This window comes from Tachysurus fulvidraco, chromosome 21, assembly GCF_022655615.1.
Source record: "Tachysurus fulvidraco isolate hzauxx_2018 chromosome 21, HZAU_PFXX_2.0, whole genome shotgun sequence".
Taxonomy (NCBI): domain Eukaryota; kingdom Metazoa; phylum Chordata; class Actinopteri; order Siluriformes; family Bagridae; genus Tachysurus; species Tachysurus fulvidraco.
In genome coordinates, this window is record NC_062538.1 from 16,434,743 (window position 1) to 16,448,820 (window position 14,078).

Consider the following 14,078-nt stretch of genomic DNA (forward strand, 5'->3'; position numbering starts at 1 on the left):
GTACTATACAGTATGTCCAGTTGCGTAAAACAAGAAATTCATTCTGGCTTTAACATGAAGTCTTGTTGTCAAAGTTAGCAATTGTTCACTGAAGGAGACTTGAGACCAACACTGTTTGTATCAATTGCAACTGAAAGCCATCTTCATGGTGTCTAAGTGCTTCTATTCACAGCAATCTTACATGTCTTTAGGCTGTCCATGTTGAGACATCCTTAACAACATCGAGTGGTTACCAAGTGATGAGACTCCAGCTAGAAGTAGGGTATCAGGATGAATCAGACACCTCCGGAGTGTAAAAGAGGTCAGGATCACTGTTATTACTACAGGATCTATTTTATCAGCATAACAGTGAAATCTGAGACTGGTGACACTGCATAATGTGACCAAGGTTTAACAGGTAAATAATGAAACGGACGAGGATGAGATGTGACAGTAGCAAGGGTGGATTTGAGGTTGGTGTTAAAATCTGAACCGAAAAGCAAGAGTCATGTCTTTAATCATCATAATAGACAATAAATGAGTAAATGAGGACCAAAATGGAGAAGAAGGAGAAGAAAGTTGATCAGCGGAAAGATGATCGCTAAAGACTTGTAACATAACAGTCTTATTTCTGTATAATGTATATTGTGTCATCTCCAAAATGTTCCCAAACCACCAAAAGATTACATATATATTTAATTCCATAATGCTGGCAACAATTTTCACTCACAAAGCACATCACATTATCATTCAAGTTCAAGTTCAAGTTTCTTTATTTGTCATTTCACTTCATGTTGAGACATGCAGTGGAACGAGATGTCGTGTCTCACAGGTCAAACGGTGCAACATACATACAGACATTAAACAATTAAACAAAACATTTAGAGAGCGTGTTGATGAACCGCATCACTGTATGGCACGGGAACTGCAGTGTAGCTGATCGCAAGACCCTTCAGAGGATAGTGAATGCAGCCGCAAAGATGATCGGCGCCCCTCGGAACACACTGACCTAATAAGTACCGAAGGTCTTTAGCAACTTTAGCAACAGAAGTATTCATGAAAAGAGGAAGTTTTGAGTTCTTTGAACTTTGAGAAAGATTTTTTACAGAAATTTATTAGAGAATAAGAAGAACATTTTTTACACTCGTTTACCCATCTACCGCTCTCCTCTGAATCATGTTTCCAAACAAAATCATTCCCAAGCTAGTCTTTCTTTTTTTAAAAGTTGGTAACAAGAATGGAAATAAGACATCTAGGTAGGCTTCTTTTTTTTCTTTTTTTTTTTGTAAATACTTTGCTAAGAATCAGTTTCGAAGTAAAAAATACTTCGTTACCGTACCTAGCTAAGTAAAAATTTCACGTATCTGTACTTTACTTCGCTATTTAAATTTATGTCAACTTTCACTTTTCCTCCACTACGTTTCCTAGATAAAATGTATACTTTTACTCCGTTATATTTCCAATAAGCATCTTCTTTATTAGTTACTACAAAATAAACACAGAAGAAATGTGTGTGACTGTAATAAGGGAGGTTTGGCGAATCACTGCCCCTAGATTGCATTACGCACGTCTGCACGCTCTACGGAGAAGCACAGGTAAAGGAAAGCCGCAAAGACGGCAAACAAAAGCAGTGAAATTTCACTATTCTTATTACCAGAGTTGATAGCACAAACAATATATTAATTCAATATCAATAATAAATAAAAATAACATTTATTGATTTGGTTTTTGTCTTGTGAATATTAGTTTATTAGTGACTGCATTCATTGGACACACTGTTTGTAGAGAATGCACACATACATGAACTGATTTGATTCAAGACTGGCATCATTACATCATGCATAAAATTTTGGTGTCCACTTTTGCCATTTAATAACACCATAACTTTTGGCTTACTATGTAGTCATATAATATATAATATAAAACTCTTCTTGTCTTAAATTCTCACCGAGGGCTAAAACCCCCTAAAGATGAAATCCTAGAACCGCCCCTGCTCTTATGCCTACCGAAAATCACTGAAATTGTACTTTTTACTTTTACTTCAAATACTTAAGTACATTAAATATCAGAAAATGACTTTTGATACTTAAGTACAGTAAATATCAGATACTTTAAGACTTTGACTTGAGTAATATTCTAAAAGGTGACTTTCACTTCTACCAAAGTCTTTTTCTAGTACGATACTTGTACTTTTACTCAAGTATTGCTTTCTAGTACTTTATACAACACTGCTAAGAATATCTATATATTTTAATATGGTTACTTCTGAACTACATAAAATCTGCCATCATTCTAATTGGGTTTTGAATGTGAAACAGTTTTGTGTTAGCGTGAGATATTTAGTGTTTTGCAGGTGGTAGAGTGTGAATGACAAAAAAGTTCATGGATTTTGGAAGATTTGGTTGTTTAATGCATGCTGTGTGAAAGCAATGAAAAATGATTGACAGTTTGGTTTGTGCATGAACATAAACAGCTCATTTGACTCATATGACTTAGAATTTGTTTTATTGGACCAGGTAAGGGTTCCAGTGGATCTGAAGCTTATCCTGGGACACGGGGTGTGAGGTAGACACACACCCTGAATGGGACACCGGTGCATCGCAGGGCAACATGCACACTTAAATTTTACTATGTGAAAGGTCCAGATTATTAAAGAAAGGGTGTGAACCTGAAAGAAAGCACCATGTTAATTAATGAGATGACATATAGATGTAAGGATGACACAGACACTTATTGAGGAGGGAAAAATGGACTGGTTCAAGTAGACAGGAAGATTACATTAGATTTTGAGATAGGATCAGCGATGGTGCTTGGCTCAGTTCGGAAAAAGGCTGTTAAGAGCTTATCTGGGGTTTGTGAAGTATTTTCAAGAGACACATACTTCGTTCATTTTCCTATTTAAAACAGCTGAGAAGTAGCTTATTTGAGTATTTTAGGGGTCTGACAAGCTCCACTGATTCCTAAAAAAACAGACATTTTACACTAAAGCATGTGATATTAAAAATAATAGGTTGGAGGGAGGGGGAGGGGTATGGATACTCAAATTATATTAGATTTTTATTTAGCTTTTTATTTTTCTTAGTAAGATGTCATTTTGTGTCTGTTATGCGGTTGCTACAAAAAACAGCATTTACTGTTTGCTGCATTTTCGCTTATGCGGTTGCTACAAAAAACAGCATTTACTGTTTGCTGCATTTTCGCTTATGCGGTTGCTACAAAAAACAGCATTTACTGTTTGCTGCATTTTCGCTTATGCAATTGCTACAAAAAACAGCATTTACTGTTTGCTGCATTTTCGCTTATGCAATTGCTACAAAAAACAGCATTTACTGTTTGCTGCATTTTCGCTTATGCAATTGCTACAAAAAACAGCATTTACTGTTTGCTGCATTTTCGCTTATGCAATTGCTACAAAAAACAGCATTTACTGTTTGCTGCATTTTCGCTGGCAGCAGCAGTGCATTTTAAGACCCAACGAGACACCTGGGTGAAAGATCGGAGCAGCGCTGGTGGGAAAACATGTTTGTTTCTGGTACGATGCACGACTCGCGAGTCACCTGCGAGTGACGTACTTCCGTTTGGGAGGAGTATAGCGCTGACCTATGTGGCTTAAACAACCACATGCATCGACACTTGTCCAGTTTAATCTGAAATGCGTCCCAGACCACCTCCTGAAGGGGTTTGAGCAATCGGATTTATATCCGTCTCAAAACCGTTTCGGAGGGCATTTACACCTGGTCTTTTTATGATCGAATAGCTATCTGGTCACAGAAAACGCATGAAGTGTCCAGGTGTAAAAACTCCCAAACAGTCTCTGAATTCCCACATTATTGTCCTTATGACTAAGTTACAGGGTGACTTACACTTTATATGACTGAAGGATAAGGGCCTTGCTCAGGGGCCCAAACACAGCAGCTTGGTGGACCTGGGATTTGAACTCACACTCTCCCGATTTGTAGACCAACACCTTAACCACTAGGCTACCACAAATAATAACATTATTCTAGAATACATGAGTAGGTTCAATGGTATATATCTTTTGACTAGCATAGATTATTGCCTCCATACATACTGTATTTAAATAAAAACCCATTAGAAACCGGTTTGGTTTCAAGACAAATCAACCGGAAATGTTAAAATGCTGATTTATCTCTTGGTTTTATGACTAAACAGGTATTATGTCGTTAGGGTTGGTAAAGAAAAACAGCTTTAACAAGATTGCGTTTTTAAAAATCACAGCAAGGGTTAAATTCCTGTTACAGAAAAGCCCAGTGGAGATGAGTTGGACAAAATTGGGTAGAACTGGCAATGGGTGGAAAACAAAAGAAAGGACTATAAAGTTAAATATAATAATCTGTATTTTGCAGTGTTTGCTTGGTGAAATGGATTCAAATATGCACTTGACAGAGATACAGCAGAAGGTCCTCTTATTATGTTGATTATGCTGGTTGGTTTTATTTGGCATGACATTTCTGATGGGAAATATCTCTGCCCTCTTGTCACGTGTTCACATTCGTTCATTCCTGAGCTCTTCTCTGCGTTGTAAATCGTGTTTGTGGTGTTGTGTTTTAATATGAATTCTACAGCCATAATGGGTTAGAAATGAGCTCCTTAAGAATTACTTTGATGCTAAGCAATTGACACACTCATGGGGATGCAGTTCCAACAGTTTTAAAAATAATAATTGAGATAATAAAAATAAAACTAAACAATGTGCCTCATTTTTTTAATAGCTACCCCTCATTGCCATGCTCCTTGGATTAAGGTCACTAAGTGATCATCAAGTAGCCAGCGACATATTTGACCGATGCAAAGGGCAAACTGCCCCTGTTGAGGTGCTGATGTACAAATGTGCTCTTTTCATCTTCAGCACAGAGCAGCATTATATACTATATGTAAAAAATAAAAAGAAAGGAAAAAAAAACCAACAAGCCATGATAACAACCTTGAAAAACATTCAGAGTTAATTAGGCAGTGTTAGCAAGGTTTTTCTTGTCTCTGATATTTTGCCTGTTGTTTAAACCCAATCCAAGCATTTCTTAGTGTATGGATTCATTAGATAATTCAAAAGCATACTGTATTGAAAATCTTTCCTAAAAAGATTTGTGTTGCAATCTAATCTAATCACTCTCTGAAAATTATAAAATAAATAAATAAAAATATTAAATAAGTAGTACGTTAGACATTACATTACGCTGCTTAAGAGGTCTAAGAGAACCTAATTAATAAATAAATAAATTAATTACTTAAATAAATAAATAAATAAATAAATAAATAAATAAATAAATAAATAAATAAATTCCCTGAATAAAAGCCCACATTGCCATACAAGATAAATGATCTTGTACAACACAATTTACCAGCATATTGCTCAGGCGGGCTACAGGTGAGAGTGAGCTGGCTTTGCTGAAGAAGAATATAATTTATGCGAGTATATTTTATATTTCAATAACAACTGATGTTAGAGCCATCTAACACTATCAGAATATGAGCTAACATCTATTCTCTCCATTCACTTCACGAGGAACATCTGTCACAAATATTACAGGCACAGACTCTCCCAAACGAGACAGATGAAAATTGGAAGATAAAAAAATCTCTTTAGGTAGGTTTGGTTGAGTCTTTGCCCATTTTAGCCTGTTTCTTGTTCTTAGCTGCCAGGAGTGGAATCTGACATGGTCTTTTGTTGTTGTAGCTCATCCACTCCAAGAATAATGTTTTGTAGATGCTGAGATGCGTTTCTACTCATCATGGTTGTAAAATGTGATTATTTGTGTTATTATTTCTTTCCTGTTAGCTTATTAGCTTGTGTTATTATTTCTTTCCTGACTGGCTCAGACCAGTCTGGTTTTCTCTTCTGATCTCTCTAACCAACATAGATCCCACACAGCAGATCCTCCGCACACCCTTCTGTGTGAACTCTACAGACTTGTGTGAAAATCCCTGGAGATCAGCAGTTTCTGAAATGCTCAAACCAGCCCATCTGGTGCAAACTGTCATGGGTAAAATCCCAGAAATCAAATTTTTTTTCTTCAATTTGATGAATCATTTGAACTGAAAATGATGCTCTTGTCCAGTATCTGCATGACGTTTTTTGAAAGAGCAGATGTAAATGCGTACCTAAAAAACCGGGTGCCATTTTGTACATCTTAATCAAATACCTGTATTTCTTTACCAGGGTTAAAGGTGGGGTCTCCATTGTTTGAAAGCCAATGTCTACATTTAAAATCACCAAAACAAACACGCCCCTAACCCAAATGGGTCCCACCCCTGTTTTGATAGCTCTGCCCACACATACATTCGTAACCCAGGCAACTAATGGAAAGAAATGTGTCTTTATCATAACTGAAGGGAAGAACAATACGATTGCAGATAAACAAACAAGCAAAAAATGACACACAAGCATAATCATGCAAAGGACGGCATATATTAGTTCTATGAAACAAAGCAAAACCAACGTTACTCACCTATCGAGAAGGATAAAAGCAACCTTGGCATCCCATCGCAGGCCTTTGCGCTCCTTCAGTTCTCCCCAGCACTGGAAAGCTGATCCTATATTAACATGGGTCCTGCTTCTTGCCTTATCATAAGCTTTTTTTCACTTTACGTTTTTATCCGCCATGTCAATGTTTCAACCGTTTTCTTCTAATGTCGCACATGTGCACTGGACATTCTCTCCACCGCATATTGACAAGACACTCCCCTTAATGCTCATTGGCTACACGTTACACGTCGGCCCGACTCAGTTTTCTGAAGCATTTCTCAAACATCATACACCCCACCTTTAACGTAGCAACACACCATAGAATGGTGTCAATTCCACCCTGATATGTTAGTTTTAAGTCTCTACACTGAAATGAGCATCCAAACCCCTTAACAAAATACAATCTAGGGTTAAAATGCCATTACCCACTCGTGTTTAACCAAAGATCTAATTTCTTTCACGAAGCTAAAAAACAATCTTAAATCTTAGACTAATGTTATCATTTGGTTGTGAGGAAAAAGAGAATGTGGCTTGGGGAATTCATCTGGACATCATTTTGAAGATTTAATTGAAAGAGTATGTGAAATAATTGGGACAGCACTTGTGGACGCTGCTAAAAGAATTAAACAGGTCAGGATAGCAAGCCTAGCGTGCACAGACTTAATTGGTTAAATATGGGAGATACATGGTAGCGCATCACATGCTGGGAGAAGTGACTGCAAATTTATTTGATTTATTAGGAAGCTACATAGATCATAGGAATACTGTGTTCCAGCAATTGTGTTTCTGTTTCTGTGAATTCTTCTTGTTTTAGTCCTATGTTACATACCCACAGTAAGCAAAAAAACAGTACGCCAAAGTAGTAGTATGTCTGAATTCTCAGTATTTATAAAACAGATGGAGAGAAATACCAAGTTGTGCTACTGCTTCTACTGAGATTCTGCTGTATGGAGCCAGTGGACATTGTGCTATCTTTATAATGTAACAGGACTGGCATGAAAAAACTATTCGAATAAAAAATAGCAGCATTTCAGCTCTTTTTGAATGTATGTGTTATAGGTAGTAATCGTTATCCCTTGTGGTTAAACCATACTTGAGCAAATTGTTCATTTGCAGAAGATTTAAACAATAGTTTTCTGGTTATTAAGACGTCCTAGGCCACATGACAATACCAGCATGGGGAAGGTTGTACTGTATGTCCAGATATGTAAGAAATATTCTCTCAACAGCTGAACAGTAGGTACTGTACTGAATCAAATGCAGTAATTGTTCTTATAGTACACGATTTTGGAACATACAGTTTTTTTTTTAAATTAAAGGGACATGCAGTGCATGAATCATTACCTTTGGTTAGAGAAGACCACAGTACATCAAAAATGTTCTTTAAACTTAATTCAATTTACAGCTGAACTGAAGGCAGATTTATTACATTGAGTTTTCTCATTTCTTTTTTTGCTTGTCACCGAGGGATGTGTTAAAAGTTGAATTAAACGAGCACAGTGAGGATTTAAACTTTGCGCACATAGATCTCAAACATAATTTACAATTTAACAGCATTAAGTAGTTGATTCTCAAGATAGAGAGTTATGCAGCAGGGGCAAAGGTGTTCCTCAGTTACACGCAATTTTGAGTTGTGAAATTAAGCCCATTTTTCTTGCCCAATATTTATATATATACAAGTCCAGCTCCATTGTTTGACAGTTCGATGTGACCACAATATATCATGCTGAAATGTTTGCTTTAGGCTTTACATACAATTAAAAATGAAATTGTTATCCATCAATCCATCCATTTTCTGTACTGCTTATCCTATACAGGGCTGCGGGGAGCCTGGAGTCTATCCCAGGGGACTCAGGGCACCATTTGGGAGACACACCGGACAGGATGCCAATCCATTACAGGAAACAATCACAACAGACACAAACTCACACACCATTTAACAAAATATGGATGATTTAGAGATGCTAATCAGCCTCAGGGAGAAAACTGGAGTATCCAAAGGAAACCCTTGTACTGTAGCAGGTCTAGAACATGTAACCACCAATCCTGAAGACACACAGGCTAACCACTAAAGCAGCATGCCTCCTGGAAATGATGTCAGTGTTAAATACATAATTATGACTCAATTACCAGACAAAAAATAGGTTGTTGTTGAACAAATAACTGTCAAAGCATGCAAAACCCCAAGAACTAAATAATAACATGTGCTGGATTAAATACTATTTTATAAGCTACTGAATAATGATGGTTAAAGCCATAGTGATAATAAAGTCAACATTTCAATTACTCATATGATGATTAGGAACTAACTAGGAACTATTGGCATGGATGTATACATGTATTCTAAATAGCACCTAAAAGCTAAGCAGCTAATTATCAAAATTCTAATATTAATAATCCATGTTCTGACTTCTGAAGTTTGGGGTTTTCTGTTCTTTTAACCCTTGTATGTTGTTCGTATTATTGTTACTCAGCCAGTGTTCGTGGGTCTGCTGGACCCGCTGCATTTTTGGGTTTTTAATTCAACACAATAAATATTTATGTTAAAATACTATACAGATGTTTACTTCATCCCAATTACAAGCAATTTAAACAGCATATATGGTTAATATTTGCCAGTTACCTTTACATTTACCATCACATTTTTTAATTAAAGTGCTACTCGTTTTTTTGTTGTTTTGTAATAAAATGTAATAAAAAAAAGAAAATCAAATTTAATCAAGTTATGAGTGGAAAAAAATCAACAAATTTACAAGGAAGCAAAGTTTTTCAAAACTATTGATGTTTACAAATATGGGTCCCACAGACCCGAACCACATACAAGGGTTAAAAAACAGCTAGATCACCAACATACACCATATAACTACAATAGGAAGGGAAATAATTCATAGTTAATCCAGAAACTTAGTTTTAAAAACTGCCGGTGGGTTCCATATTTTACAGAACTAACTTTTCTTCTGATTCTGTGTCAGAGTCAGTGCCTAATCACAAACCAATTAGCTCTTATCCACCACAAGAAAAATTAGCTCTCTTTTGGCACAAAAACCTGCTGATCTGGAACCAAGAAACAGGAGGTGGGCTTGAGGACAATTTGAGCTCCATGTGCATAAGCAATTCAAGTTGATTACCACCATTTTGAACAAAGACAGAAATGAACAGGTTGGAGGGTTTGAATTTAATTTAATTAATGAGAGAATTAGAATCAGCTGCTGCAATTGATCAGGCTTGTGCCACTTTGAACTGTATTTAACCAAGATGCAGGCGAATTGCTCATAAATGATCGCACGGTCCTTCCAGGATTTTTCATCTGTATGAGTGAAATACATTTTTTTCAGATATTTGTCTCATTCTTCCTTTTCTTTATCATCTTCATCTTCTTCTAATTCTTAGAAGACCTTAAGCTTTTCCTTCAAATGTTCAATCACAACAGAAATAATCATGTTATCATGTTGCTTGCTATCATTGTCTATGACTAGGTTTTCTGTGTGTACAGACTAGAGATGAATACAAATACATTCATTAGAAAGGAACTGCTAATGTTTTAAGAATACAGATACAGATGTAATTATACTATTTGTTCATTTCAAGTCAAGAAGCTTTTATTGTCATTTCAACGATATACTGTATAGCTGTTGCAGTACATAGGACCATGGTGCTACATAAAACATTTAAAAACATTTTAACCCATTTATTTATTTTCATGTATTCATTTATGTGTTTTGGGCGGTATTCATGTGTCCAAACTAATGATCTGACACTGCTGGGCCCTTAAGGAAGGCCCCTAAACCCTCAAATTCTCAGTTGTATAAATAGAGATAACAGTCTAAGTCGCAATAGATAAGGGAGTCTGACAAATGGCATAAACATAATGTGTTTATGCTTTCATTATATATTTATTTATTCGTAAAGATTGGCAGAAAATGTTTACAGGGCAACTAGTTGAGACTAAAGGTGTGCATCAGGACAGAGATCCCATGGGAACAGCAACATGAAACACTGTATAAAGCTTTACAAACGTCTGAAGTTAATTGTCTGGTGGGATTTTCTTGGCATCCGCTTGGTTTCATCTGATTGTTGATGCCATGGTCCATAAAGAGCTCACAGAACATGTATAGGATCTTGCTGTCAGAATGTTTCATCAGGGGAGATGTCCAAAAGAAACTCCAACAAAGGACAAGACGAAAGAAAAAGATGAGGAAGGCTGCCGAGAGACTTACGGCAATGTGAAAGAGGGTCAAGCTGCAGAAATATCTGACAAGTATTGATCAGTCCCAGCATATAGCAGCAGTCTGATTCATTAGAAAAGAATGTAATAATAATAATAATAATAATAATAATAATAATAATAATAATAATAACAAGGGGGCACAGTGGCTTAGTGGTTAGCATGTTCGCCTCACACCTCCAGGGTTGGGGGTTCGATTCCCACCTTCGCCTTGTGTGTGTGGAGTTTGCATGTTCTCCCCGTGCCTCAGGGGTTTCCTCCGGGTATTCCGGTTTCCTCCCCCAGTCCAAAGACATGCATGGTAGGTTGATTGACATCTCTGGAAAATTGTCCGTAGTGTGTGAGTGAATGAGAGTGTGTGTGTGCCCTGTGATGGGTTGGCACTCCGTCCAGGTTGTATCCTGCCAGGGTGTGTATGATGCCCGATGACGCCTGAGATAGGCACAGGCCCCCCGTGACCAGAGAAGTTCGGATAAGTTGTATAAAATGAATGAATGAATGAATTAATAATCATAATAATAATAATAATAATAATAATAATAATAATAATATTAATAATAATAATATAAGCTGAGAGTTTCATCGATTATGAGTCTAATTATGAAAATTATGAATTCAAGTGCAATACATGGTTTCTAGAGAACAACAAACACCCTTCCAGTTTAGACCACACCCACTTCAGGTTTATAGATAGATAGATAGATAGATAGATAGATAGATAGATAGATAGATAGATAGATAGATAGATAGATAGATAGATAGATAGATAGATTTTATTTAAATTTTTGATGGTAAAATGTGTTTCCAGAAGTAAAACCTAGTACATAATTTCCTTTCAGTTGTTATTGCTTCCAATGACTATTTTTAAAATCATTAATAGTAAGAACTCATTCTAATTATAGCTTAAATTCCTTTCCACTGACCTTAATGAGTCCAGTAAAATGAACTCTGATATTTCTGATGCACAACATATTTTAGGTTGCTTTGAAAGCTAGGACTTATCATTTGGAGTTAAGCCCAATTCACAATAAGCATCGAGCTGCCTGAGAAGGAAAAGAGGATTCAGCTACTCCTCAGATCATACCAACACTCGACCTCAGTGCCTACAAACTCTGGTGCACACTTCCCTGATGGAGAAGAATTATACAGCCAAAGCCCTGCTTAATATCCTGAGTAATTTACCCCAGCCTGACCTGATTATCCCTGATTAGCTTGTTGAGTGTTTGTTTGCTGCAATGTGAGTTAGACCATGTCTGATAAGGTTAATATTTAAAATGATGCTCTAAATATCCCAGAATGCTCATAGCCATCCTTGTTACAATTTATCAGACAGCACAAGGCTTAACTTATTCATGCATGTTAGAAATTGTCCTAATTTAGAAATAAAACTGTCGGGTTTTGTGAATGCTCCGTGAAGCATAACACCATCCAATGTGTAATTTTATTGGGGTAACAATAAGTTCTTACATGTTCGGCTTTTGTTCAGTCGCTTCCGGATTTCAGTGTTTTTTGTGATCAGCCCAAAAGTGCTGGATTTTGCCTTTTTTTTTTTTCTTTTCAAAATTTATTACGGTATGTCAGTGTGCCAAGTGACATTTCAAATGAGATTTCCTGCTTTGGATGCAAATTATTATTATTATTATTTTTAATATTCAAGCACTAAATTCTACAACCAGCAAATACACATATGCAGTTACTGTACTTTCTAAGAATGCTGTACTTATGTTCAGCACCCAGAAATTGGAAGAGTGCCAAATCTACAAAAAAATCTCACATAGTTGATTTTGTGCTCATTTCTGGAATCGCAAAATTCTGAAGTGATTCATTGCTCATTGGTAAAAGAGAGACCTTCAGAAATAAACTTTTCACAATGAAACAATAACAAACTCATCCAGATGGTTTGTAAAATTCAGTTTGTTCTGAATAAACAGGAAATTTGTATAAATGGTCAAAATGGTCTCTCTCTCTCTCTCTCTCTCTCTCTCTCTCTCTCATATATATATATATATATATATATATATATATATATATATATATATATATATATATATATATATAATACACATATACTCACTGTTGTTCTTTTAAACACACACACAATATGCGGGTAAGAAAAGGAACAACTCACTTGTCTTTTTCTTTTTTCTCTTTTCTCCCCTTGTGACTTCAGTCCTTAAAGTGGGTGACAGCATCTTGTCATAGCTACTTAGTGTCCTTTAATGCGTGCCACCTATTGAGATAAACACGTTCCACTACATAAAGAATCAGTGTAGCCCCACACACGCACACACACACACACACACAAAGCTGGCATGAAGCCATAAAAACTGCACGTTTGCACCACATGAGCTTGCATCTTATATACATTACTATGCATCGACACAACACAAGCTGTGGGCTGAATTGCACATGCATTAGATTATGTCGAGTTACGTATTCGCTTAACTATCAGCTTTATTAAATTTATCCTTTTAGGAACATGCTGGAATCTTACTGTCTGTGTAGATAATCTGCTTTAGGGTGAAATTTGTTTACTAGGAAATCTTAAAAATGCATTCAGCAAAAAAACAACAACATTACAACAGGACTCGCTTGCTTCTTCACACCCAATTAACCCCCAGTATGTCTTTCATGTCTGTCTGCTGTTTGAATCAGCACTAATTCACTAGGTGCTGTCCTTGAAGTCATTTACATCTCATGCTTTGCTTTTTTTAAGAAATGTAAATTTTTATTTGAACACACACTCCTCAGTATTACTGAGTGCCAAGAACCTGAGTAGCACTCATATACTGTAATATAAGCTCAGGTACCAGCTGAATTTGTTTAAGTTTTAAGGTCAAAGCCGCATTTTTAATAAATTTAGTTTTATTAAATTCTTCATATGTACAGTACACCATTTTCTTCCTAAGACTAATTTGCATCCCCTGCACTTTGAAACTAGGTAGCAATATTTAGCGAAGACAAGTAGCACGTTTCAAATCAATCGGCTGTGTAAACATCTGGCAGGCGGGTGTAAAAATGAACTCCCTGCTGCGTCGCATCAAACCTCCTAAAAAACGAGGCTGAACTAATTATGCAAGGCCTGAGATGAATGGCGTGTCAGTGATTCTTTTGCACATCTCAGCGTCGGCTGCCTAGGTGGAAAAACCACAGAGTCTCAGCACCCTGTCTGATGCTCATACACGGATTAATACTTGTGCTACCGCAATAATTACAGCGTGTCAGGCTTAAAATGTTTTTTTTTTTTTAAATGCTAAAAACAATGAGTGGAATGCTCACACAACGCTATAATAGGTCAGGGATAAAATAGACACAAAAATGAACGAAAAGCATACCTGAATAGAATTTATTTTTACTAGAGATGGAATGAGAAAAAAGAATGTTATTATT